The sequence below is a fragment of the Phascolarctos cinereus genome, unplaced genomic scaffold (genome assembly GCF_003287225.1).
Source record: "Phascolarctos cinereus isolate Bilbo 61053 unplaced genomic scaffold, phaCin_HiC Scaffold_3;HRSCAF=262, whole genome shotgun sequence".
In the NCBI taxonomy this organism is placed as follows: Eukaryota; Metazoa; Chordata; class Mammalia; order Diprotodontia; family Phascolarctidae; genus Phascolarctos; species Phascolarctos cinereus.
Genome location: NW_027555736.1, coordinates 250696078 through 250722354, shown reverse-complemented (window position 1 = coordinate 250722354; position 26277 = coordinate 250696078). Strand labels below are relative to the sequence as shown.

At 40.4% G+C, this 26277-nt stretch overlaps 2 long non-coding RNA genes and 1 pseudogene across 2 annotated transcripts in view; 2 read left to right on the top strand and 1 right to left on the bottom strand.

Annotated features, from left to right (window-relative positions):
• Nucleotides 1-4182: 4182 nt before the first annotated feature.
• LOC144456370 (uncharacterized) lies at nucleotides 4183-25714 on the top strand. The gene is made up of 3 exons (XR_013485476.1): nucleotides 4183-4678; nucleotides 12039-13434; nucleotides 22987-25714. It is a non-coding gene; the product is annotated as an uncharacterized LOC144456370 (long non-coding RNA).
• Nucleotides 6616-7083, top strand: LOC110220594 (ubiquitin-like protein 5 pseudogene; annotated as a pseudogene).
• LOC144456369 (uncharacterized) overlaps nucleotides 16142-26277 on the bottom strand; it is a 90354-nt gene continuing 80218 nt past the window's right edge. Inside the window, exons 2-3 of the long non-coding RNA XR_013485475.1 lie at nucleotides 23859-24134; nucleotides 16142-22276 (exon numbers count right to left, since the gene is read on the bottom strand). This is a non-coding gene — a long non-coding RNA (uncharacterized LOC144456369). The remainder of the gene's footprint in view (nucleotides 22277-23858; nucleotides 24135-26277) is intronic.

Sequence of the window (26277 nt, the reverse complement as noted above, 5' to 3'; positions counted from 1 at the left end):
AGTGAGTACTCATTGGGGAATGGCTGAACAAATCATGGAATTTGAATTAATGGACTATTATTGTCATAAAATTAAGACTATGAAGAATTCAGAGAAACTTAAGCAGCCTTACATGATGCAGAATGAAGTAATCATAAAGAGAACAATGAATATAATCACCATAGTAACATAAAGGAAGATAACATTGAAAGACATTAGAACTATGATCAATGCAATGGCCATCGTGACTTCAAAAGACTGATGGTGAAGCATACCTCCTGTCTCTTGGAGAGGTAAACTAGAAGTGTGAAATTAGGCAAATATTTTCAGACTTAGCCAATGTATTTATGACTTGCTTTTTTTGACTAGACTTACTTCTTGCAGGAAAGGTTCAGTTGGGGGAGGTGGTAGAAGTCAATGGGAAGTGTATACTACTTAAAAAAGGACTTTGTGATTTAATGTTGGAACCGAGCGCTTCAAGGTTTGGATCTTTTCAGTTCCGGCTGCAGATGACTCAAAGCTTGTAGCTATCACACTAAATGACAGTCAAGATCCAAAAAGATCTTTGGAATACTAGAACACCAGATTAAGTCTAATTAGTTGAAATTTAATAGGGATAAACATGAAGTCTTACACTTGAGTTTAAAAATATCAACTTCATAATTACAAGATAGGTAAGCAGTTTGTCTGAAATTTAACCTAAGACTGAATTAGTTTTTAGATGGTTTCCAGGAATAAGGAGATGGTAGTCCTGCCCTGAAGGCAGTGAAGTGCCTCAGTGGATAGAGAGCTGGACCTGGAGTCAAGAAGACCTGAGTTCAAATGCAGCCTCAGACACTTCCTAGCTGTGTGACCCTTTCACTTTCCTCATCTGTAAAATGAGCTGGAGAAGGAAATGGCAAACGGTTTACCATCTTTGCCAAGAAATCTCCATGGACAGTATTGGCATGCTGGGGTCCACAGAGTCACAAACACACTACTGAGTAACAAAAGTCCTGCCCTGGTCAGAGTACAACTTGAGTATAACGTTCAAGTTTGGGCAACACATTTAGGAAGGACAGGTAAGCATCCAAGGAAGGGAAGTCAGGATGAAGAAGGACGTGAGTCCATTCCATATAAAAATTGATTGAAGGAATTGGGAGCATGGACCTCAAAAAAGGAGGTGAAGATGCGTCATGGGAAAAGGCAATTAGCCTTGCATTATTTGGCCCCAGAGGGAAGAGCCTAGAGTAATGGGTAGAAGTTGCAGAGAGGCAAATATAAAGTTGATGTTGAAAAAATAATAGCTTAATGGTAAACATCTGTGTTACAGCCCTCACATAGACTATGTCCACCCATTCTTTCTGAGCTTACTTTCAATCTGCCCTCACATTGACAGGTCTGGGTTCTCAGAGAAGGACCACCACCATGCTGGAACAATTCAAACTTTCTCAGGTTCCTTTTGTTGCTTTGTTCATTCATTTCAGCTGTGTCCAAATCTTCATCAGCTCATTTGGGGTTTTCTTAGCAAAAGTACTGGAGTGGTTTGCCATTTCCTTCACCAGCTAATTTTACAGATGAGGAAACTGAGGCAAACAGGGTTAAGTGACTTGCCCAGGGTCACCCAGCTGGTAAGTGTGTGAAGCCAGATTTGAATTCAGGAAGATGAGTCTTCCTGACTCCAAGCCCAGCATATCCATTATGCCACCTTGCTATGTTATGAGGGGAATATACTCCCCAAAACAATTTGCTACTCTAGCTCCTGAACTCCCACCAGTGTGTTTCCCATCTACACAAAATGAGTTCAGAATGATGATAACATTAACGCTTAAGCATAAGACATTTACTTAATGATAAGGCAAAAATAATAATAATAGCAACATTACAGTTAATAAAGGCAAATGTAAGAATAATTTTAAAATGTAGTTCATACCTAAACCTGGATCACAATCTTCTATCAATATTCACTATTCATGGGGGAGAGAAGATAGACACAGAAACCTAGCAGGGAGAGATGTGATTCATGACAACATTCGTGCTCAGAGCGTCTCACAGCTCTGGAATGCAGTTTGATGTCTTTGATCCCTTCAGAATCAATCTGCATCTCATGCAGCTGTTTCCTATCTGCTCCTCACCGGCTCCCTTAATGGGAGCTCTTGAACTGATGAAGCAGTGATAAGCACCATCTCCCTTAAAGAGGTGCTGAGGAAGTATTGTGCTATTGTCCATGATAAGTACTTGCTTTAAGCTAGAGAACTACAAAGCTCCTTAGAGTGATTCTCTGGGCAATGCAGATGAGCTTGGCTAACTCCTCACTCAACAGGAAGCTGATTTGTCAAATCTGTTTTCGACATCTGCCTATAGCAAAGCAGAGCTTCTTAGCTTGGCATTTTAGACAGTGCAGACAAAGGCTAGACAGTGCAGGCAGTCCTTTATTCAACCAGATGCTGTTTTGTCTAGTTACATGTATGTGTCTGCTAACAGCAAAGTATATACAGAACCTCCTTAGTCTTTTGCTTTTCCCTATCAAATCAGACATGTTAGTAGAGAACAAGTAGCACGTCTGATAAGAGTCCTCTCTTGTGGTGTCAAATTCAAAAACAAGGTCATTAATCCATGTCTGAGGATATCTGCAGGCCACACTTTGACTTAGTTTTAAAATGAAATGCTTCATTGTATTTTTGTTTATTTTGTTAAATATTTCCCAATTACATTTTAATGAGGAGGTTTCAGCCACAAGTGGGAGCTCTCCTTGTTCCTTCATTGTCCTGGTTCTGATTCTTTCCCTCTGTATCAATTCATATAAATCTTCCTAAGTTTCCCAAAGCCTGCCAGCATGTTTGACACCTCTGCTATAGCGTATTTAACATCTCTGCTGTAGGTGGTACTCAAAGGCAATAAGCGGAATTCAATTGCCTTCCAATGAGCTTCAGCCTCCGGTCAATCAACACATTCCAGCAAATTGGCTGAAACGTTCTTGTCAGCTGACCATCCTGTTTTCTTAAGTCATCTCCAGTTGGTTCTTCTATTGTTCTCTTCAGCTTCTTGTTGGGTTCCTCACTGCCTCTACTGGCCCAAATCAGAGCCTCCAGATGGTCAGTGACTCATGTTGCCCTTCCATGGTAAATTCACAAAACCTAATTTCCTGTCACTTCTCTAGTTGTCATGACCTATATCTGGCTACTGGACCCAGATGGCTCTGGAGGAGAAAGTGAGGCTAGTGACTTTGCACAGCCCTCCCTCACTTAAATCCAATTCACTTGCATGTCATGGCATCACTTTCCTGATGTTACGAAGGACAAAGAGCGGCAACACTTTGCTAAAAGAACATAGAAAATTCCTTATTGGTGTGATGGAGATTGGTCAAATGTACAGTCCCCATCAGCTTACTCAGTTGATGCAACCTGCAACCTCTTCACATGGAGGACATTAGGAAGAAGGCTTCCAGAAGAATCATGATTACTTTGGAGTATGAGTATTCTGTAACTGATTCTGTCTGGCTAATCACATGGGTGGGAGGAGCTTTTTCTGATTGGCTGTATTTCTGAAACTTGCAGAGTCTTCTTGGCTGGCTTTTTGCTTCATTCACCTGTGGGACAGGTTGGTGGCCCTTTCTCACATGGAATCCTATAGGAGATCATATGGTAAAGGAAAAAACCTTAGGGCCTTCTTTCTCTTCTGAGACTATATGGTGCCTAAGAATCAGGGATTCCTTGGCCTTTTTATTCATTCTTTCCCATTCTAGGTTCAGGAGGTAAAATTTCCAACTACAAGAGAGAGCCACAGGGATCAAGAAATTGGAGTTTGTGAGGGGTATTACAGTCAAATCATCATTGATGTCCCAAGGAACAAGGAGTGGTGATCTTCAGAATGACCTTCTGGACTCATGCTAGTAAAATCAAGGACTCATCCAATGGTGAAACTGCCTTTGGATGTGAACTTGGTGAGACCATTGGTAAATAGGAATTGAGCCAAGTTTTGAACCTATTCCCCCAGAGACTAAAGTAGTATAGGGAAACGTATGCCCTAGAGGATAGGGAAACAGATGTCTGCATGATTATTCCTGCTGTACCCGCCCTTTGTAAAAGTTACTCAATGTGAAATGGAACTGGGGCACTAGTGGTAGGCCCCTCAAATGGGAGTTTGAGCTAATGGTAGAAGAAAATAGAGATACCCTAAAAACCTATCCAGGTACCCTAAAACCTTGAGGGGTGCTGTAGCTGGCCTGGCCCTGGGAGAGTGGGGTTAGAGCTTATATGTTACAACAGTGACTAGAGCTGGCTTTTCAAAATGACTGGCGACCAAGAATCAGGAGGAAGTGAGGATGGGCTTTTGTCAAAAGAGCCATTTTGGAGGGCCAGCTAGGTGGCGCAGTGGATAGATCTCTGGCCTTGGAGTCAGGAGGACCTGAGTTCAAATCCGACCTCAGACACATAACATTTACTAGCTGTGTGACCATGGGTAAGTCACTTAACCCCATTGCCTAACCAAAAAAAAAAAAGAAAGGCAACAGAAGAGCCATTTCCCCCTGTGGTTTCTAAAAGCAAGCTGTGAATTGACTCACCCTTTTTTCTTTTTGTGCACTTTCTCAACTTTAGACTTGGACTGGAGTGCAGCAAGGAGGTGGTAAGGGGCTTTCTACCTCCCACCATCCCAACAAGAATTGGGAAAAGGCCATTTGCAAGAGAAACACATGTTCAACAGCCCATGCTTGCCCCAGGTGAGCTTGAAAGTGGATCCTCCTAGTCTTGTAATTCTGAATATGAGAGTTCCCAAATTCTGGAGTTTTGAAGACAGAATGAATTCTCAAGGTGAGTATTAGCCCCCTTGAAGAAGACACCCTCAGCAGCTTGGAAAAGAAAGAGGACCACTAATACAGGATAGGTCTGCTGCTGAAAGTTGGAAGCCTTGCCATGGAGAACCAAGAGATCTGGACCTTATTAACCCTGCTACTGTTGTGAATTGTTCAGGTCCAATCTAAAGGGGAATGTGGTTTAGTAAAACACACATGCAAAAATGCGTTTTATCTTCCAGTGTTGTGGGGTTTTTCAATTGTCCAGTCTGCAAGAAAAATCACCGAGGCAGAGCTCTAAGTCAATGGCACTTTATGAAAGGGTCCATAGTCTCCTCTAATGAAGTGGACCTCAGATCTTCCTCACGATCTGAGATGTCCATTCTCCCCTGGATCTTATTTTTATAGGGCTTGATATCCAAATATGCAAAAGAGGCATAGGAAAATACAGAATTTCATTGGTTGATAGACCTTGCCCTTGAGGACAAAAAAATATATCAGCAGGAGGGTTTCAGCTTGGGTGAAAAACAGGGCATCTCCATTGACTCATAAGATGGTTACCTGCTCATGTTGGACAGGAGAGAGCGGTCCAGAGGTACAAAAATAAGTTGGAGGACTTTCCAAAGAAGCAAAGCATTGCACCTATGCTGGGTTTGGACAAGGAATTTGAGTAAGACAGGATGGAGATATCTTTATCAGCATTCTTGTGGTGGCATAAGTGAGCTTCATGACTGGTAAACAAGCAGTGAACATTACATTAAAGTCTGAGGCCCATTATAAAGGTCTACGGTAAGAACCTATCTTATCTAATTATCCCTATATGATTTATGTAAAATATTAAACTGATTAATATTGATTGGAAATAGCATAAGGTCCAAATCATTTGTCACAGTGTGAACTACTTAAGTGTATTTCTGAATTTATTCATGGGCTGCTTTGCATCAAGCATTTTCTCTAGTTAGCCATATAAAGATTCCCCATACCAAATACATTGAATGCCTATGCAAGAGCTGGGAACCATATTGATCATTTTTTAAGAAACCATAGAGAAGACCCATATCTAAGCTTTATTTGAGAGATGATTGTGGATTAACTCAAGGTGAGGGCGATGAGCTAAAGAGAGATAATGAGCCCTTTGGATCAACCCAAACCTGGTCTGTGTAAACCCAGAGTATCTTGGGGGTAAAGGGATTAATAAGTATTTTTTGGTCTGGATCTGTAATTTCAGGTGTTGGGAATTCTTGGTGTGGAAATTCCTTCCACAATTACAGAATAGTAATTTATGCTTTAAAAAGCCCGAGGCGCTGAGAGATTAAGATTACGTGATTTGCTTGGAGTCAGGATATATCTGAGGCAGATCTTCTGACTCTTTGCCAGCTCTCTGTTTGATCCACCATACTGCTTTTCCTAATAGATTCTCCCAAACTAGAAAAGTTTGGCAGTATGGGCTGGGTAATGGATTACTTATCTGTTAATTAAAGACCAGTCTAGCTAAATTTGGAAGGCCTGTTCAGGCAGATGAATTTTTTGACCACAAGAACTCTCAAAGACTAACTTCTAGGTTATTGGGTAGAAGGAGAAAATTTACAATCTCTGAGAAATTGGAGAGAGCCTATACCACGAAAATCACAGCTCCTTAAAGGATTTAAAGTAAGTTCCTTTATATAGCCAACATCTGTTATGTACAGCATACTACATACTTTATTTTAATGAATTGTGAAGAATTTGTAACTTGTGGCTTTCTATGCAATCTTTTTGTTGTTCTTTATTTGTTTGTGGTACTGGTTACCAAATTTAGAATTTTAGAAAATAAATGAGGTATATCTAGAGTATTAGGAAGAATGGTAGGCAAGCAAACATTTTTAGGAGGGAAATTCTACCCCTTTAGAAGATACTTGATTCATTTACAGGGCCACAAATGGAGTGATTAAATGCCTGGTACTCCTAAAAAGTCACCTCAAAGAGAGCGCATGGGCAGTGAGGCCGAAGCTGCAGCTGCTGGTGAACAAGGGTGCCCAGGAACCATGATAGAGGCTGTGTGCAACGACCGGCTGGGCAAGAAGGTCCATGTGAAGTGCAATCCATAGAGGACTCCACAGGGGACCTGAAGAAGCTGATGGCAGCTCACAAGGGCACCCGTTGGAACAATATAGTCCTGAAGAAATGGTACACAGTGTTCAAGGACCACATGACCCTGGGGCACCATGAAATCCACGATGGAATGAACCTGGAGCCAAGTTTAAAAATTTTGCAGTTTACAAAGCATTTTCCTCATAACCACCTAGTAGAGAAGATCAAATAAGTATTACTATTTTCATTTTACAGATGAGGAAATTGAGGCTCACAAGTCCAATGAGGTGACTAGTTCAATCCAGGTCTTTTGACTTGAAGTTCATTATTCTTTCCATCATCCCACATTGCCATAGGGAAGATAATATGTACATAAATGTTTACAATTTAGAGTCAAATAGAATAAGTACACAAAAATAGTGTAAAGAATATGCTGTGTGTAGGAGGAAAAGATAACTTGCATTTAGGACAACATGGAAGGCTTCAAGAAGGAGCTACCATTTGGGTCTTGAAGGATGGGTAACATTTCAATAGGCAAAGATTGGGGGAGGTTGGTTATTCTAAGCATAGTGTGAGAAAAGGAACAAAAAAGGAAAAAACACAGACTATGCTGGAGGATCGTCTGTGTAGCATTGATGGATGAGCCACATGTAAGAGGTTGTAGAACTCCAACTTTTACAGGTGATGTCCCCATGGAGGACATGTTGGTGGAGAGGAAGTCTAATATGTACTGGTACTAGAATTATTTTCTCATGGAATATTAGCCCCTCATAGGAGTCTGGTCCTCCCTGGCATGGGGGTTAATTATGTCTCTCTGATTATAGGTTCTCTTGGTTATGAAAAATGTGGATTCACCTTGGGATATGATATTATTATGTCTCTCTTGATTGTGTATTTTTCAAACAGGATCACTTGTCTACTCTATCTCTGCCTCAGTGCTAAAGTAAGGACATCTCCTGTCTTTTAAAAGGCATCAGAGCTGTGTGACCCTGGCAAGTCACTTAACCCCATTGCCTAGCCAAAAAAAAAAAAATCAGAATCTCTTTCCAAGCCTTTACCTTTGTCATCATGAGCACATGAGACAAGTATTATCAGCTGCCACATTTTCATTGTCAAAGGAAATGAAATAATGGTAATGAGAGAACAGTGAGTTAGGTGTTTGTGCATGGGAGAGGGTTTGAGGGCATAGTTCATTTGGACAAAAAGCTTGTGCTGCTTGCTAGAAGCAGATCCAGGTCCTCTCCTCACTTTAGCCTCTGGAAGGGAAGAGAGATAGAATTTAGATGTGCTATACTTTAATAGAGGGCTACTTCCTTATTCAAAATGAAGATGTTAGGATAAGGAGGTTTCTAGGTTTAGAGTTTGACAAGGTATCCGTACAAGTATTATCTCGACAACTGATAACTCTCAGCTTTCTCTAGTGTCCCACAATTCTGATTCCACTATCCTTCAACAATAGTACACTAAAGTCTCAAGGATGGAGGGGGCAGAAGAGCAGCAGATTTTTGTAACATATATACCATTCAACCCCGTTCACTATTCTTCTTCCCACATGACCAAAGATGGATGATCTTCCCACTTCCTCTTCCCAGAAGCATCTAAAATTAAATTCAAAGAGACTTCACCAAACTGGTAAACTCCAGGGAAGGATCTGTTCTCCATTTCCAGGGTGTGATGTTTCCACAGCAAATCTCATCAGGCAAAGAACACAGGATCCTACATGACACATCTTCCCAAGGATAGAAGTTTTGTGGTCCCTTGTAAAAATCAGCTGGAGTACATTCAGGATCCAATTATACCACAAGCACCAAAAGAAATAATAATACTTTAAAATAACAAAAGTGTTGATCCCAGTGTCTCAGAGGATGACTGAATGATTGAAAAAGAATTTACTCATGCATATTCTTAGCCAAGCACTGGGGCTACAAATACAAATGACCTTCATGCTGTTCTTCACATGTGACACTCCATGTTCCACACTATGACTTTTCTTGTTAACTGTTGGAGGATCAAGACAATGTAAATGCTAAACCTCTCTCTAAGCATCTCTCAATCGAGAGAGAAGTTGAAAGAAGCCTACCAACTGGTCACAGTTTGGACTCAGAAGAATTCTAAGAGAACCGTTGTCAAGACCTCCAGTTCTGTCTCCAAGTAGAGATAGAATTCTACTCAGAAAACTTAGTGTTAAAGGACACTTAAGTTAACAGAGGAATGAAATTTAAACTCATACAAAAATGTTAAGAGAATGGGAAACTTGCCCATTTACGTTAGTCTTTCCTGACTAGAAGGGTAAGATGAATTCACAGCTGGCTAGTGCTATCACCCATCCCTGACATGCAGTAACCAATTTGGCACTGGTCAAAATATACCAGCACGTTGTTAGTAGTCTGCATTTGGAGTTATAGACATAATCTTTGAACTTTTCAGTGTCAATCCACTTCAAAGTCAAAAGTTCCAGTTTGTAAACGTAGTAACAAACCACACTATCAGTCATTCCTCTGTTGGCAAATGCAAATTGGTCTCTGAAGACCATCACTTTCTCAGTTCAAAACAGTTCCCAAACTGTCCCAAGCTGGCATCTGTGTACAGGACAGAAGATTGGTTTGGATTGACAGAGTGCAACACTATTGTCAGTTGCGTGTGTGAAGCAGTTGACCAACTCTTTGAAGATTGATCTCATTAGTCTTCCACTGATCTCCAAATGACTATGGGTTTTAAGATAATTTTGGCTTTTTTTTTTTTGGCCATTCTGCTTCTGGGACTCTTCAGACATATATTCATAAGTGAAGTCTTCCTTTATTTTAGCAATAGCAACAGTTCTTTACAAACTTATGATATTCACTGAATCCTAGAAAAGTCCTTAGATCTTAAAGATTATGTGGGTACCAAGAAGTGTTTCTCTTCTACTGGGTTGGTGCTCATACTTTGTTGAGATAACGGTGAGATCCACATTTTTAACATAGTCTCTGCGAAACTGAGACTTGTCAATTGACATCTTCAGACCAGCATTCTCTAGCTGATTCAGCAGTTTCATTAGTGTTCTCAGTGTTTTTCCAAAGATAATAATATATATATTGCATATATATTTATATCACATATATTATTTATATATCCAAATATAGCACTTTAAGGTTGCAAAATGCTATCCTTACAATAACCCCAGGAGATAGGTGCTGTTATTATTCCCGTTTTACAGATAAGGAAACTAAGGCACAGAGAGATTAAGTGATTTGCCCAGGGTCACACAGCTAGTAAGTATATAAGGCAGGATTTGAATTCAGGTTTTCCTGACTCCAAGTCCAAGGCTTTACCCACTGTGCTACCTAGCTGCCTCCTTTAGGTATACCAACACTTTCAGATAATTCACATCTCTGACTACTTTCTCCATCAGCCATTAGAAAGTGGTAGATGCTCCTGAGATATCTTGGGACATGTGCTCAATTGGTAAAATCCAATTGGGCACATATAATCAGTATTTTATTTTGCCCTCTGCAGTCAGAGGTATCTGATAGTATCTGCTGTGTAAATCCAAGACTGAGAATTACTGGCTGCCTAGCAGTCAGTCCAGGGCATCTTGAATCCATGACATATTGTATCAATTCACTTTAGTTCTTTTATTCAAAGCCTGGTAATCTATGCATACTTGTGTTTTTCCATTCTTCTTCTACATACTATCACTATAGATGGTTATATGAGCAGCTGGACCTGGTGATGATGCCGTAGATCAGCAATTCTTTCAGATACTTTCTAAGATCTTCCATCACAGATAAAGTAATTTTCTTGGAATGGTTAGGAATCAGTTATTTGGATAATGAAGCTTGTCCCTCAGGCACATTGCACATGCCACTTATGTGATGAAAATATGCCTATTCCCTCTCCCCCCCCCGAATTTCTGAATCAAGTGATTCATCTATTCTTCCAGTCTTGGAGAGTTCATAAAGTCATATATTTTGGGATCCACTTCTCAGTCTGAAGAGCCAGCATTGTCAAGATATACCCTGCTACTGCCTGCTTCTATTTTCTTGCAGGCTTCTGTATAGTCTATTTACACGATCAGAATGTGTAGGTATTGTATCCCAGATCATTGCTTAAAGTATCCTGTTGGTTGAATACCAGACCTGACTCAGGCCAGCCTGGTGATTTGGGTTCAAAATTGGAATGAAATGAAATGAAATACTAGCAGTTAACAAGAAGCTGACTTAGTCATATCATGGAAAGGATATCCATCAAGAGTACAGTAGTAATTTAATTGGATGAAGCTTCATTGCATCTGTGTTGTTCATCTTGGCACACTAATCAAAAGCATATACCATCCTTGAGGGAAGAGATAGTAAGTCCTCCTATGCTGAAACTTGGGCAACCAATAGCAATGGTCTGTCTCAAAATTCTAGACCAATTAAATCTTAAGGACAGTTTCACAACCTTTTTAGAGAAAGCTAGCCAAATCAATAGGGAAGGGAACTTAGTAAATGTTACTCCTAACATATTCCACCCCTTGGTAGCATAATACAGGAACTGGTCAATGAAGTCCCAGTCTTTAGTGCACGTACAATATCCATGTGGAGGCTTGGGAAATTTATGATGGAAGAACTCTTTTCCTTCCTGCTTTGGAGTAGATGCTGTAAGCTTACCATGTGATGATGGGTCTTTTAATTTGCTGCTGAGCTAGAAGTGAGGTTCAACATAAAAGTTTCAAAAGGACAGACTCTCTGTTGTATTGTGGCAATGAAGATGCTCTTTCCCACCTGGCCACCATGGAGTGGGGACTGTATGTTTTTTGTCCTGTAGGAGACTGTGAGCAACTTGAGAGCAGGGATTGTTTTACTTTTCTATTTGTATTCTATTTTCTATTTACTCTTCTATATTGTGATGAGCACACTTATAACAGTGCTTTGTGAATTTTTGTTGTTGTTCAGTCATTTTTCAGTTATGTTGGACTCTTCCAGACCCCATTTGGAGTTTTCTTGGCAGAGATACTAGAATGGTTTGACATTTCCTTCTCCAGCTCATTTTACAGATGAGGAAACTGAGACAAACAGGGTTAAGAGTCACATGGCTAATAACTGTCTGAGGCCAGATTTGGACTCACAAAGATGAGTCTTCCTGACTCCTCGCTCTTCCTGCTTTGTATATAGTAAGTGGTACTTAATACACTCCTCATTCATTCATGACACTGTCGTTTCTTTTGTGTCTTGTGTTTATTCTTTCTTCATTTTAGGTGAATGAGTATCAAAGATAGAATCAACTATGTTCTGGTGAATTTCAAAGGTTGGAAGACCCACTAAAGGTCCCTTCAGCAAACAGACACATGAAGTGAGCAGAACCAGGAGAACATTGTACACAGTAACAGCAACATTGTGCAATGACCAACTTTGATAAACTTAGCTTTTCTCAGCCATGCAAGGATCAAAAACAACTCCAAAAGACTCATGATGGAAAATGCTATCCACAGCCAAAGAAAGAACTATGGAGTCTGAATGCAGATCAAAGCATACTATTTTCTCTCTTTTGTTTTCATTCTTGTAATTTTTCCCTTTTGTTCTGATTCTTCTTTCACAGCATGACTAATATGGAAATATGTTTAATATGATTATACATGTATAGCCTATATCAGACAGCATGCTGTCTTGGGGGGGGAGGGCAAGGAGGGGGAAAAATACAGAACTCACAATCTTATAAAAGTAAATGTTGAAAACTAAAAATAAAGAAAATTAAAAGGAAAAAAAAAGAAAAAAGAAAGCACAGGTGCTCCATCAGCCAGCACCACACCATCCATACATGGAACCATCAGTTACAGCAAATGGAGAAATTTTGAATGCTGTGGATAAGTTCACTCACCTTGGTAGTGTACTTTCCAGGGATGTACACATTGACAATGAGGTTGACGTTTGCATTGCCAGAGCTAGCCCAGTGTTTGGGAGGCTCAGAAGGAAAGTGTGGGAGAGAAGAGATATTAGATTGACTATCAAACTGAGGGTCTACAGAGCCACTGTGCTGACCTCATTGTTGTATGCCTGTGAAACCTGGACAGTTTACCAGCACTGTGCCAGGAAACTGAACTGCTTCCATTTGAATTGTTTTAGGAAGATTGAGGTCCTTTCTCAAACTAAACTGTGAAGCATTCAAATTCTGCGGAGAATACAACTCCGATGGGCTGGCCACATTGTTTGAATGCCAAACGTATGCTTGCCAAAAAGACTATTTTCTGGAGAACTCACACAGGGCAACCACTCACATGGTAGTCAGATAAGCTATACAAGGACAGTCTTAAGAACTTTGGAATTGATTCTGTGACATGGGAGACACTGGCACAGGACCACCCAGCACGGGGTGCCCTCATTAGGGAAGGTGCTGTGCTCTATGAGCAAAGCAGAATTGAAGCAGCTCCAAAGAAGTGTGAGATGCGCAAATTTAGAGAATCCACTCCAAACGTCCACATGGACTATTTGTGCCCGACCTGTGACAGATCAGCCACAGTCAGACACATTGTAATTTGACTCTAGCCTCATGATGTCATTTCGGTCCTCTTTGAGAACGAAGGACAGCCACCAACCAACCAGTCATGGAAGGCATCCATGATAAATGCAACACTCAAGCTTGCCACATGGCCTCAGGTGGGTGATTTTCCAGTTTCCTCTTCCAAGAACCTTCAGAATCAAATTCAGAGACACCACCAAACAGGTGAGCTCTAGGGAAGAGACTGTTCTCTGATGGTTCCATAGTATTGCTCATAGGATAATAAGCATAGAAGCCCAGGATTCCTTTTTTTTTTCACCCCAAACCAGACCTGTGATTTCATCTGTAGGTAAGGAGCTTTCTCTGCTTATGCTGGTCAGCACCTTTTCTGCAAGGTTTACAGGTTTACGATTAAGCCTGGAACACTAAGAGGGTGAGGGATTTATCCAGGGTCACCCCAGACAGTCTAGGTCAGAGGCAAGACTTGAACCTAGTCCTCCTGACCCCAAGACTAACTTTATATCACCTGCTTCTCACAGAAAGATATAGAAAAAAAAAGGATCTAGAATATAGAAAACTACTTCATGTTAAGTAAGAACACTGCTTAACAGTGTTAAGAAGGTGCTTAAATCTCCATTTTCCTTCCCTCTCTCTCTCCATCTTCCTACATAGAAGGAGCCTGAAATAGGCAGGAGTGTTTCACCACTGTTCCTTCAGTCCCGTGCTCCTTAACCCTCTCACCCACTTGTGTCAGGATGATGGGAGCTGTTTCCCCTTTGGCACTTCCTCTCCAGGCTTCTTGTTCCATATAGAAATTCACCTACTTTAACCCTGTTTGCAGTTCATTGTCCCTGTCAGCTGAGGTTGTGAAACAGTGTGCCCTTTGGCTAAAGAGAGCCAGAGCTGCCCATTAACCCTGTCTGTTAATGGAGGGCTGCTCCCTTACACAACAATGGACAGAGAGAAGTTTGGCATTCTACACCTATAGATGCCCACCTTTCTCCCATAAGCACTGACTTTGGAAGAAAATCTGTCGACAGATGAACAACCTTCCTTTTGCTGCAACAAGAAATTCACTCCTGGCTTCCAGCCAAGGGATGCTATAGGTATTTGAAGTTCCTATGTGATGGAGGGACCTTCATTCCTAGCAGCCCTGCTATGATAATGATAATGATATCACTGTCTTATCTTCTGAGAAATGAATTTAAATGCAAGAAGGGAAAATGAGGTTGGAAATAAGGGAGGAGAACATTTGGCTGACAGTGAAAGTTGGGAAAGACACGCTAAAAAGTGTACAAAAGCTGTTAGGAGACCACGAAGTTAATATGAAATGATGTAAGGAAGCTAATTTTTTTAAAAAGCCAATTCACTCTTAGGCTAACATCAATCAGTGAGCAAATATTCAGTAAGCACTGTGTGGGACAGCGACCCCAACCTAATTAAACTCAGAGACATGTCAAGGTGGAAAGTAAAGGTTACCTTTATTACAGTCTCGCGAGATGGCTGTCTGCTCCTTTGATACACGTGGAGAGAGAGAGAGAGAGATACACGGAGTAACAGGGGCCACCTTATGAAATCTCCGCCCACCATGCAAACAAGCCTCCACCCACCACTATCCCTTACCCCCTTAACTGGGGGTGGGCTTACATTCTAAGCTCAAAAGTTTCTTCCTATCCTCTTAACGGGGAGGTGAGGCTTACATTCCAGGCCCAAAATTCAAAGACAAGGAAAGAGGCCAGAAGGCTCAGGTTGGGGGTGGGCAGGGCTTATTCTTTCTGTTAAGTGCTTAAAAACAGGGTCTAAGTGGGGGAGGATTTTGAAAGCAGTAATCAAGAATTATTTGACCCTTTGAGGAGCCTTCACTTCTGAGAGTTCATTTCTCACACTACCTTCTGAACTCATTACCTTAATTACACTGAGAAGTCTTCACTGGGACATCCCATTCAATCCCTTCTCTTATTCTATACTATCTGAAGACTTCTCACATCCCACTAAATCTTAGTAACCATCAGGGTGGTCTCAAACTGGCACTTAACCCTGACTCTTCAGAACCATGAGCCTGATTTCTTTCCCTTCTATCTTAACCAAAATGGGACAAGGAGTCCTGCATAAAGGGGAGACACAGCGGGAGTAGGATAATTCCCTTCAAATGTTACAATCTAAGTGTTTTGGAAACACAATACAATTTAGAAACAGTAATAACTTTTGCAATACTAACAATAAACTTAACATCAATTGCATTTCCATATAATCGCATATAGAAATTATCATTCTTATGATAGCACCTTTCACATTAAATCTGAATTCAAATTCTTCTCAGCTCTCTTTCCTCTCTCTCCAGCTATCACCCCTTTAAGTAAATATAGGCATTGACAAATCAAGGGGGCAGCCCCTTCATAATACAGATACAGAGACCCAAAAGAAAACAATAATAATGCAATTGCCCCTTTAAGATTCAGAAAGTCTTTTCTTATACAGCTGTCTGGCAGGGAACATTGTCAATGAAGTCCTCTGGTCCTTGGTATTTGTTCCAGCCATCTCCAGCGCAGCATCTCAGCATCTTCTTCTTCTTGTCTTCTTGTAGGAACCAGCTTTCTGTCCATTCTCCTACAGAAGTGATCTTCACATCAGAACCCAGTGTCCACAGGCTCCAGTACATACATAAATATATTAAGTAGGATCTTAAATGTTTCAGTCATGCCATGTTTCTCTGATGACATTTACAAAATAAACCACAAGCCGTTCTCCTTTTAACATTATTAATTGTAACAAAACTTTAAACAAGTATGATATTATCCAAATCACAAAATAACACTCTCACAAACCCCTGACCTAATTGTAAAGAACCTAACTCATATGGGAACACACAGGAACGCTAGTCTCAGTTCTATAGTAACCTAAGATGTTACATGATCTCACATTGCCTAAGGAACATCTCTAAAATGAGCCCTAAATAGCTTCCATGCCTTTCCACTCTTGTTCATAAAACCTTACTAAATTGGTGTAAAAGTTCTTAAATAACACAAATTCCAGAGTATTATTAAGGAAACTGAATTCCTAGTTATCACAGAATCCCTCATAAGTCTTTAGTTAAAGGCACAGAGATGGTTCAGTTTTCCCAGTCACACAGGACTAGGTCCAAACAATACAACAAAGTTTTCTCATAATTCGCAAAATCGCATAATTACAATAAGTCAGGTACAGATTAAACTAATCAGAGAGCTCACAATAGACTAGTTTTGAGAAGAGAGATTTACATGTAATCAAGATAACAAAGAAAACCTTAGACATGAACCATACAAATCAATACAATCAGTATTACCAATGTTAACTAACATTAAGTTCCTTGCTCATGTACAATAGGTTTAATTTATAGGCAGTTCAAAAAGGGAGCTCTACTTCTCTGGCTTAGTGTAAAAATCCAAATCTGTGATCTCTTACCTAAACATGCTTAAAGCTTGGATTTCCATGACAGATACATTTTGGAAGCCAATCATATACAACTGTATATAATTCTTAGAGGAATCAGTCTAATCCTGTTGCTTTTCTCAAAATTTGCTATCCTATTTAGACATCTATCACATTACACCTTTGTCTCATTATTTTGTCTAAATATTTCCTCTCTAGGAGGCTGTTATCCCTATATTATTTATTTGTCCATGAATGTAAATTAAAATTGTAAGCTATTCATACTTGCATCATATTATGATAACTCAGAGATGTTCCAGAGGGACAAGGTCATATATCATATCAGAAGGAAAGAACTTCCATAGCTCTATTTGATTCCAGGCATGAGTCATATTTGATAGCCAATCTTGCAGTCACTGGATGTTAAAAGCAGGGCTTAGGATTAATCAGGTGGGAATTTTTTCCTTTTCAGAAAGGAAATAGCACAATTGGGAAACAGAGTCAGGAAGATCCTACCTAGGCTGTGTCCAAGGTCATCCTCAAAACTCTTCCCAGGCACAGACATCCACCTTTATCAGTTCTCAGCCTGCAGCACATGCCATTCTACTATTGGCTTCATGACAACTCAGATAATTATCCTGGTAATCAAAGCTCACAATAATAGTAAATTTCTGTCCCACAAAATCACATATCCTAGATAATAAGAATTTAATCTCACATTGGTAACAGTAAGAGACTGATCACAGACAAATACTACTGCTCTCATAATTCCTTTAAACAATGGATTACAGAAATTTAGATGCTTTAGTATTAATCACTAGCTCTAGATCTCTGACACTGCTCCCATTGAGACTGTTTCTCTAAAAGCACCCAGTTAAGTCCAGTCCAAGAATACAACAAACCCAGGAACGAAACTCTAAGTTCATAGTAGGTTTGGACATAATTTTCTTGCAAATAGAAATTTAGTAGGCTCTCTAAAAAGTATCAAAGATTTCAAAACATTTTTTTTGTAATAGTATCTCCCTTTCTCAAAAACAGCTTACAATTTTCTAATTACCATAAAATTCCTAGTTACCTAAATTCTCTAGTCAAAAGGTATCTGTATGAGAATTATGAGATTTTACAAAATCAAGTTTTTTTTTCTTTTCTTCTCTGAAGGCACAATTCTTAATTTAACATTCTGGGTTATAAAATAAATTGCCCTTCCAACAACGTAACTAATACAATTACTTTTTTACAATAAAATATGTTCGTATCACAGGGCATACATTATAAAATTATTCCCAAATTGTAATAAACTTTGAAATAACCCATTATCAATTTAGATGAATGCACTCCCAATCACTTTGAAGAGAGAATAATTCATCTCATCATTAATATGTTGAAACTATAACTTTAAACCACCATGTGTATATTTTTTATAAAAGTCAAGATTTTAAATGAAAATCTCCTATCATAGTCTTGTAATCAAATATACCTCACTAGGTATTTAACAGTTTCAAATTATCTCATCTTTATCACTAAAAGACCCATTCAAGAGTTACTTAAACACCATTTCTACCTCACAGTGGTTCCTCAAATTTTACAATCTAAGAGTTTTAGAAATATAATTTAGAAATACAGTAATAATTTGAACAATAAACTTCAGATAACATCAATTGAATTTCCAGATAATCACATATAGAAATTATCTCTCTTATTACTTAGTACTTTTAACAATTACATTAAATAATAAATAGTGCCACTTCTAACATATGCCATTGTATTAAGCACTCTACAATCATCATTTTCTTTTCCATAATAACCATTATGTTTTTCATTTATAGAACAGTAAACTTAAATCCAATCAGATCCTAATTTATAATGGCTAAGTATGATAAACATTTAAAAACATTTTTGTTTTAAATCCAATACTCTTGGCCCTTTAAAAGGAAATATTCTCCACATGTTTATATATTCCCTTAAACAGACACGTGTAAATAATTCCTGTTTCAAACAATTATCTCCCTTTTTTCTTTCCTACTTCAATGTTAACTAGGCCTAATCAATTTTCTCCCCTTAGGCAGAAAGCTTCCAGAGTTCCAATAAGTAATCAAACAGCCCAGTTTAGGTAACAATTTCCAATCACAATGATCTGCAAAATTTTCACTTCAATTCTACCCAAAGCAGAGTCAAACTTCCTCACATTTTTAAAACACCTTGAAGGCAGCCAGAATCAATATCCAAGGTTGGCTTATCTCAAAACACCCGTCTCCCACCCAAATTACACTCATCAAGGCTGGGACAGCTTTAGACTCAGAGGGGACATAAGAATTGCAAACCCAGAGAAAAGCACTCTCCCAACCTTTCCCCAAATAGCTTTTATAATGTTAAAAACCCTTATTTTTTATAATGTTAAACACATTGCCCCTATACCAGACACATTGGCAGGAAGGATAAAGACAGGCATTCTAACTCTTAGCGTTGCGATCCCATTAAACCTGAAATCTAATCCTCCACCCTTTTCCTTCTCTTGGCCCCAGCCATCTTGGGCTGCAAGCTCCTTATCAGTTAAAGGCTGCTTGCTGGCCTTCCACTAACTGCTAAGAGATTCTCTCCTTTTTTTTTTTATTCTAATCTCAATCTCCCCCAGAAAGCCTGAGGCAGGAGGTCTTTCCCACTGTTCCTTTTCCAATCTCAGACCTCAAAAGTTACCCCAAAATTTTTCTGGCAGACACAAAACATCCATAGACAGACAGGGTGCACACAATCCTACTTCTAACCTTGACCGGTCAAAAGAAACTCATTTTGTCCCAGGGTCCCCTTTGAATGGGTTCTGAGGTTTTTCTTTTCTTTTTTTTTTTCTCCTTTTCTTTTCCTCTTCCTTAAGGGAACTAAGAAAGAAGTCCCCTCTGCTTCTTAGAGGCTTATTAGGTGGAAACTCCCTCCTGAAAATCTCAGGCTTCAGCAATTTGAACAGGAAGTAACCCTCTATAGATAACTGAATAAGGCCCTCCCTTGAACAATTCACTGGTCTTACCAAAAAAAATTATTTATTATTATTTTTTTTTTCCAAAAGTTGCTAAACCTTTTACTCTCAAACCCTCTATTCACTCTCATTCACACCACGGATACAAACAGGAACACAAAACAGACATACAACAAATTGCTGCAGAGTCCTCACATCATATTTAATCAAATTATCTTTTTTCCTTTTTATTTTGGTTGTTCATTCCAATCTTGGAGTCTGCTCCCTAAAAGACTATCTTCCGGAATATCAAATGGCAGCTTCTGGTTTACTACTTTAGACTTCGGTTTGCCCATAATCAATTACACAAATGAATTTGGCTGAGAGAGACTGCTCTTCTCTCCAAGTCAGGGACTCAACGGATTCATAATCCCCCCCCTTACAGTCACCCAGATGCTCTCTCAGTGTCCCCAGAATTTAGTCGGGCGGGGTCACCCCCAGCCCCAAGTCAGAGACTTAGCAATTAGTTAATTTAGCTGAGGGTTGTCACCTTCCCTCCAGGTCAAGGACCTAAGGAATAAAGGAACATGAGAGCCACGGTCTGGATGTATGCATACAACTCACATGCACTCTATTTTACTCTATTCACCGCAGCCAGCCAGCTTCACACAATCTTATAGCTGCCCTGTGTTTGCTTTCCCCTTGAGCGTCTCTCTTCCAGACCTTACCCAAATGGAAAGAGGCTTCCTAAATCTGGTCTGAGGGCTACAGAGAAATCTCCAAGGGCACCCTGACCCCCAGAATCCAGAGGTAGTCTGTCTCACAGATGGGCAAAAAATCTCGGTGGGATCTCCAAAGCTGTGTGGGACAGCGACCCCAACCCAAATTAAACTCTGAGACTTCTCAAGGTGGAAAGTAAAGGTTACCTTTATTACAATCTCCTGAGATGGCTGTAACAGGGGCCACCTTATGAAAGCAAATTTCCACCCACCATGCAAACAAGCCTCCACCCACCACGTAAACAAGTTTCCACCCACCACTATCCCTTACCCCCTTAACTGGGAAGTGAGGCTTACATTCCAGGCCCAAAATTCAAAGACAAGGAAAGAGGCCAGAAGCTCAGGTTGGGGGTGGGCAGGGCTTATTCTTTCTGTTAAGTGCTTAAAAACAGGGTCTAAGTGGGGGAGGATTTTGAAAGTAATAATCAAGAATTATTTGACCCTTTGAGGAGCCTTCACTTCTGAGAGTTCATTTCTCACACTACCTTCTGAACTCATTACCTTAATTACACTGAGAAGTCTTCACTGGGACATCCCATTCAGCACCTATTATATAGCAGGCACTATGCTAGGCACAGGGCATACCGTGCCTCAACTGTCTCCTGACTCCTCTCTATGAGCCCTTTTTCCCTTTGGTGAGTTCTTCCAGGAACCACTATTTTGGAGAAGAACCCAGACCAGTCATCCCTTTCTCTGGATTTAGTCACCATGTCCCCACCCAAGTACTTCCTTCCTCCTCTAATGGGTGTTGTCTTCACCCATTAGAATGTAAGCTTCTTGAGGGCAGAGATTGTTTCTTTTTACTTGTATTTGTATCCCCAGCACTTAGCATAGTGCCTGATGCAGATTAAGCACTTAATAGATGTTTGTTGACCTTTGACTAACTGGTGAAATAAAGAAAAAAGTGAAAATAATCCATGTTGACATTCAAGGAATTTATGTCCTCTAAATTTTGTCTGATGCCTCATTTACATAGAGGTGACCCTGGAGTTTTATAGGCCAAGGATTTTTTTCCCTCCCCTCTCCCCTCCTCAAGATGGTAAGCAATTTAATATAGATTATACATGTGCAATCATGCGAAATAATTTCCATATTAGTCAAGTTGTGAAAGAAAACAGACCAAAACCCCCCCCACTTGATCCCCCCCTCCAAAAAAAATAAGTGAAAAATGGTATGCTCAATCTGCAGACTCCATCAGTTCTTTCTTTGGAGGTGAATAAGCATTTTTCATCATGAATCCTTTGGAATTGTCTTGGATCATTGCTATGCATGAGAAAACATCCAAAAAAGGGCAGCTTAGCTAGGGTAGTGAAGGGATTCCAAATATCTTATATGAGAAATCTTGGAAGGAAGTGGACATTTTAATGTACATTATGACAGAGTACATCATGATAGTTGTCCGCAAGTATTCAAAGAACTATGTGAAGAAATGGAGTTTCTTTGTGAATTTAGGGGGTGAGATTTCTGATTAAATATTTTGTACTACTTGGTCTCTAAGTTGTTCAGATGGGGAGGGTGGGCAGAGTCCTAGGTGGTCAACCTGGAATAGCTGAGGCAGGATTGTATAGGAAGAAGAAAACCAGAGTGGAAGTCAAAGGATGTTGGGTCTCGTTTCTGGTTGTACCATTACCTAGCTGGGCAACCTTAGGCAAATTACTTAGCATTTCGGAAACGCAATGTACTCTTCTTTAAATTGGGTTAAATAGCATGCATACCAGTTCAGGGTTATTAGGAAAGATAAAATGATGTAGTAATAGTACTATTATTCCCAGTTTGGTAGGGTATGGTACTTACTGATTATACACTCATCACTCAGAACTAGGAGCAAGGAAATGGAAGGAACAAGGAAACGTCTTCTCCAGACTACTGTGGAAGAAAAATTCTGTACTGTGTATTTTAGGCAGAAACTTTCCAGTAACAAATTTGTTAATTAAATGAGTCCTCACCTCTATACTTAGGGAAAAAGAAAATCCAAAAAGACAATGAACCATTCATCCTGCCTGTGGCAGCTAGGTAATGCTGTGCATAGAGTGCTGGACCTAGAGTCCAGAAAGAGTCAGAAAGAGCTGAGTTCAAATGTAGCCTCAGACACTAACCAGCTGTGTAACTCTGGGCAAGTGCCTTGAACTCTCTCTGCTTCATATTCCTCAACTGTAAAATGTGGACAATAATAGCATCCACCTCCTAGGATTATTGTGAGGATCAAATAAGATAATTTTTTGTAAAGTTCTTAGCACGTTGCCTTGCATAGAGTGAGTGCTTGATAAAATACTTGTTTCCTTCTTATCTTTCTTTCTAAGGCACTAAGGATACCCCCCAAATCGCCTTTTGAGGAAAAAAAAAAACAGCCTACCTTGCTTAGAGGCAAGAGTTAGAATATTTCTCCTGCCAGAGGTGAATTGGGTAGGCCTTGTTCAGTCCTAATCTCTTTGTAATCTGGATGCTGGATGGAGTAGTTATTATTGATCCCTCTTCCTCTGCCTCAGGCTTTGGCTTCTATCTCAATAGTTTGGTTGTCTACAGTGGTCCTTAATTGGTCTCTTTCTCTCTCTATTTGCATGATCCTCAACTGGAAGTTGGTTCCATACTCTTCAGAGACCCTGACAAGTCCCAGGAAGATGCTGGAGACCATGCTGCATACAACCTCTCTCTTTCTACCACTAGAACAAAGCTGACAAATTGGTCCTCTCTCCTGCTTGGATTCTCAGTGCTTTGAGGACTGTATGACTGGCGCCATTTTCCTGTACAATGACCCATGTTCCCATTTCTACTCAGATAGGTCATCCACACATGCCTGGGTTCAGAGCCAAAAGGGGTCCCTTAGTGGAGAGAAAGAGGACAAGTATTCCATTCTCCCTGGGCCTAGCAGTAGTTCTCATTGTTAAACATATGCTGATTAATTAGGTTTAAAAAACAAAAACAAAAACACACTCTTGCTGCTAAAACTCTCAGGTGGGCCACATTTGGCCCAAACATTGCAGATGTTTAGAATCTGGACCTCTAGAGATTCTTCTTAATTAGTGGTACATCTAGGTTTCATTTGCTCAGGGCAAGGCTGCCTTGGGGATATGATGTTGTTTCTAAGCCTATAAATCCCATAGCATCAGGAACATTAGAGCTAGATTTCATTCTTCCCTCCAGGGACCAGGTCAACCCTATCCACCCCTTCCCTAGCCAGCACTCATAAATAGAAGTCATAATTAGAGTTAGAGGCAATATGAAATAACCCACTACAGAAGAAAGGTTCAAAACAGGCCATTTACGATATTATTTCACATTCAAGAAACAGGCAGGACAAGTATCTCATAAAGCTAAGAGGCCTTGAGGTGGGGTTTCCAGGACTCGTACTTTTCTAGAAAAGTACAAGTCAATCTCAGAGATCAGTTGGAGAAAGTAGGGCCATTCAAGTGTGTGGAAGGGGAAGGTATGGCAGAGAGAAAAGGCTTACCCGAAGGGATTTGTTATTTAGTTGTTTCAGTCATGTCCTTCATGGCTTCATCTGGGGTTTTCTTGGCAAAGAATCTGGAATGGTTTGCCATTTCCTTCTCCAGCTCATTTTACGGATGAAGAAACTGAGGCAAACAGAATTACGTGACTTGTCCAGGGTCACACAGCTAGTAGTATCTAAGGTCGGATTTGAACGCAGGTCCTCCCTCTTGACTTCAGGCCCAGCACTCCGTCTACTGTGCCACATAGGGATTAATTAGACAAAAACAAATTTGGCCTGGAAGAAAGGACAAGATCCTAAGTCTTGTGATATAATTCCAGGTAGGAGAATGAGACCCAGAACTCTTGAGCAATAGAATGGGAGATGTTGCTAATAGGGGAAGGTGGATAGTTTATGATATAATTTCTCCTGTTAGCAACATCCCCTATTCTATTGCTCAAGAGTTCTGGGCCCACCCTTCCTGAAAAGGGGTGGAGCCCGCTTCTGGCCAGAAACATCTAAATCCTCTGGACTTTCTTTGTAATGAATTTTCTTGATACTAATTTTTTGGTGTCAAGCCTATTTCTAACAACTTGGCACCCAACATGGGGCTCGATCTAGACTTCGGAGGGGACAAGGTAAGACATCCCGGGAAGAGCGCTCCCGCTGTATTTCAGCGGTCTCAGTGAATTGAGCCTTTCCCAACCGAACTCCTGATCTTGGACCACGTGGGAGAAGTCCATGGGATCGGGGAAGCCGCCGGCAGACCACAAGAGCCAATATATTGGGCAAAGGAGTTTTGTGAGGTGGAACTCTTACTGATTAAGTGGCCTATTGCAGACACCTCTAGACTAAAGAAATTAGGTATGGTTAACAACGAACTGATTGAGCTACTGACCCATGATGTCAGCAACCTGCAAAGAGGTTTGTGAGCTGCACCTCACAAGAAGGTGTTCTCATGGGAAGGTCGGGAGAACGACTTTTCTGCATGGCTGAGATCAATCTTGTAGGAGAGTGGATACAAGAACAAGGATCTCTGCAGGAGGAGAGTCTGCTGGACACTGTTTGAACAGCCCTTAGACAAGAAGACTTCACCAGATCATGTCCAGAGTGTCAGACAGTGGTATGAGAAGAGACTTTTGAAGTTTTAAATGGACAATTTATCATTACTTTTGGGTCTCTGTATCTGTACTTAATAAGGGGACTGCCCCCTTTTTAATTTGTCAATGCGTCGGTCAACTCTTCCCCTTCCTTCACTCATATTGTTTTAAGTCCTCAAAATCCCTTGATGAAATGTTGCCCAGCAGCACAGCCCCAGGTAGAACCATCACTAAGGCATTGCAAGGTTTAACCACTTTAGCTGAGGAGCTGGCAGAGAACTCTGGGATAGATAACTGATTAAAGTGATGGTTAGAATCCTGGTCTGGCAAATGGAAGGGAATAGCAGCATCCATCATCACCTCTCTAATCATAGCTGCAGAAGTTTTAACTGCAGTAAGGTGTTGCATCAACCCTTCTATCAGAGGACTAGTGCAAATATTAATAGAAACAGCGCTAACTAAAAGTATCCCAATAGGACCGGCTATGGGAATTCAGGTCACAGGATCAAGTGGAGGTAGGACAATGATTGAGAGAATTAATGATCATTCCTCTCCTTCTGATGAAGAATTTGAACTAATGTTAAAACACTTTGAGGAAAGAAAACAGGAAACATAATTCTTATTGAGAAGAAGAGGAGGGAATTGTTAGAGTTAAACAGGCTTATGTTTCCACAGGTAGAATAATGCAGAGATTTAAAGAGCAGCTCCAGGAAGTATTACACTGTAGGTGGGCTTGGGCTTAGCCAATAAAAAGTAAGTTGATGGTTCCATAAAGACCCCCAAAATCAAGATAAGGGTCAAGCCAGCTCAGATCAGTTAGGGTCAACCTGAGGACACCTGAAAAATGTTAGTGCGCCTGCTTAATGAACTTCGTTACTATTATCTGACACACCCCGCATAAAATTAGAGCCTCATTAATGAGTCATGGGACATATGACCAAGGGAGGGGGAACATACTTGAGCATATCAAGGGGAAACACATAAGGAAAGGTGTAACCTGGGAAGGGATGGCCCAATCCAGGCCTGGGAGGTTTTGCGCCAAATTCAACTGCATAAAAACACACTTGCCCTTGCAGTCAGGGCCCACCCCTTCTGAAGAGGGGTGCAGCCTGCTTCTGGCCAGAAACGTCTAAATCTTCTGGACTTTCTTTGTAATAAACGTTTTTGATACTAAAAAAAAAAAAAGAGTTCTGAGTCTCATTCTCCTATCTGGAATTATCTAAGGTTGGATTTGAACTCAGGTCCTCCCTCTTGACTTCAGGCCCAGCACTCCATCTACTATGCCACACAGGGATTACTTAGACAAAAACAGATTTGGCCAGGACCATCCCTAGCACTTT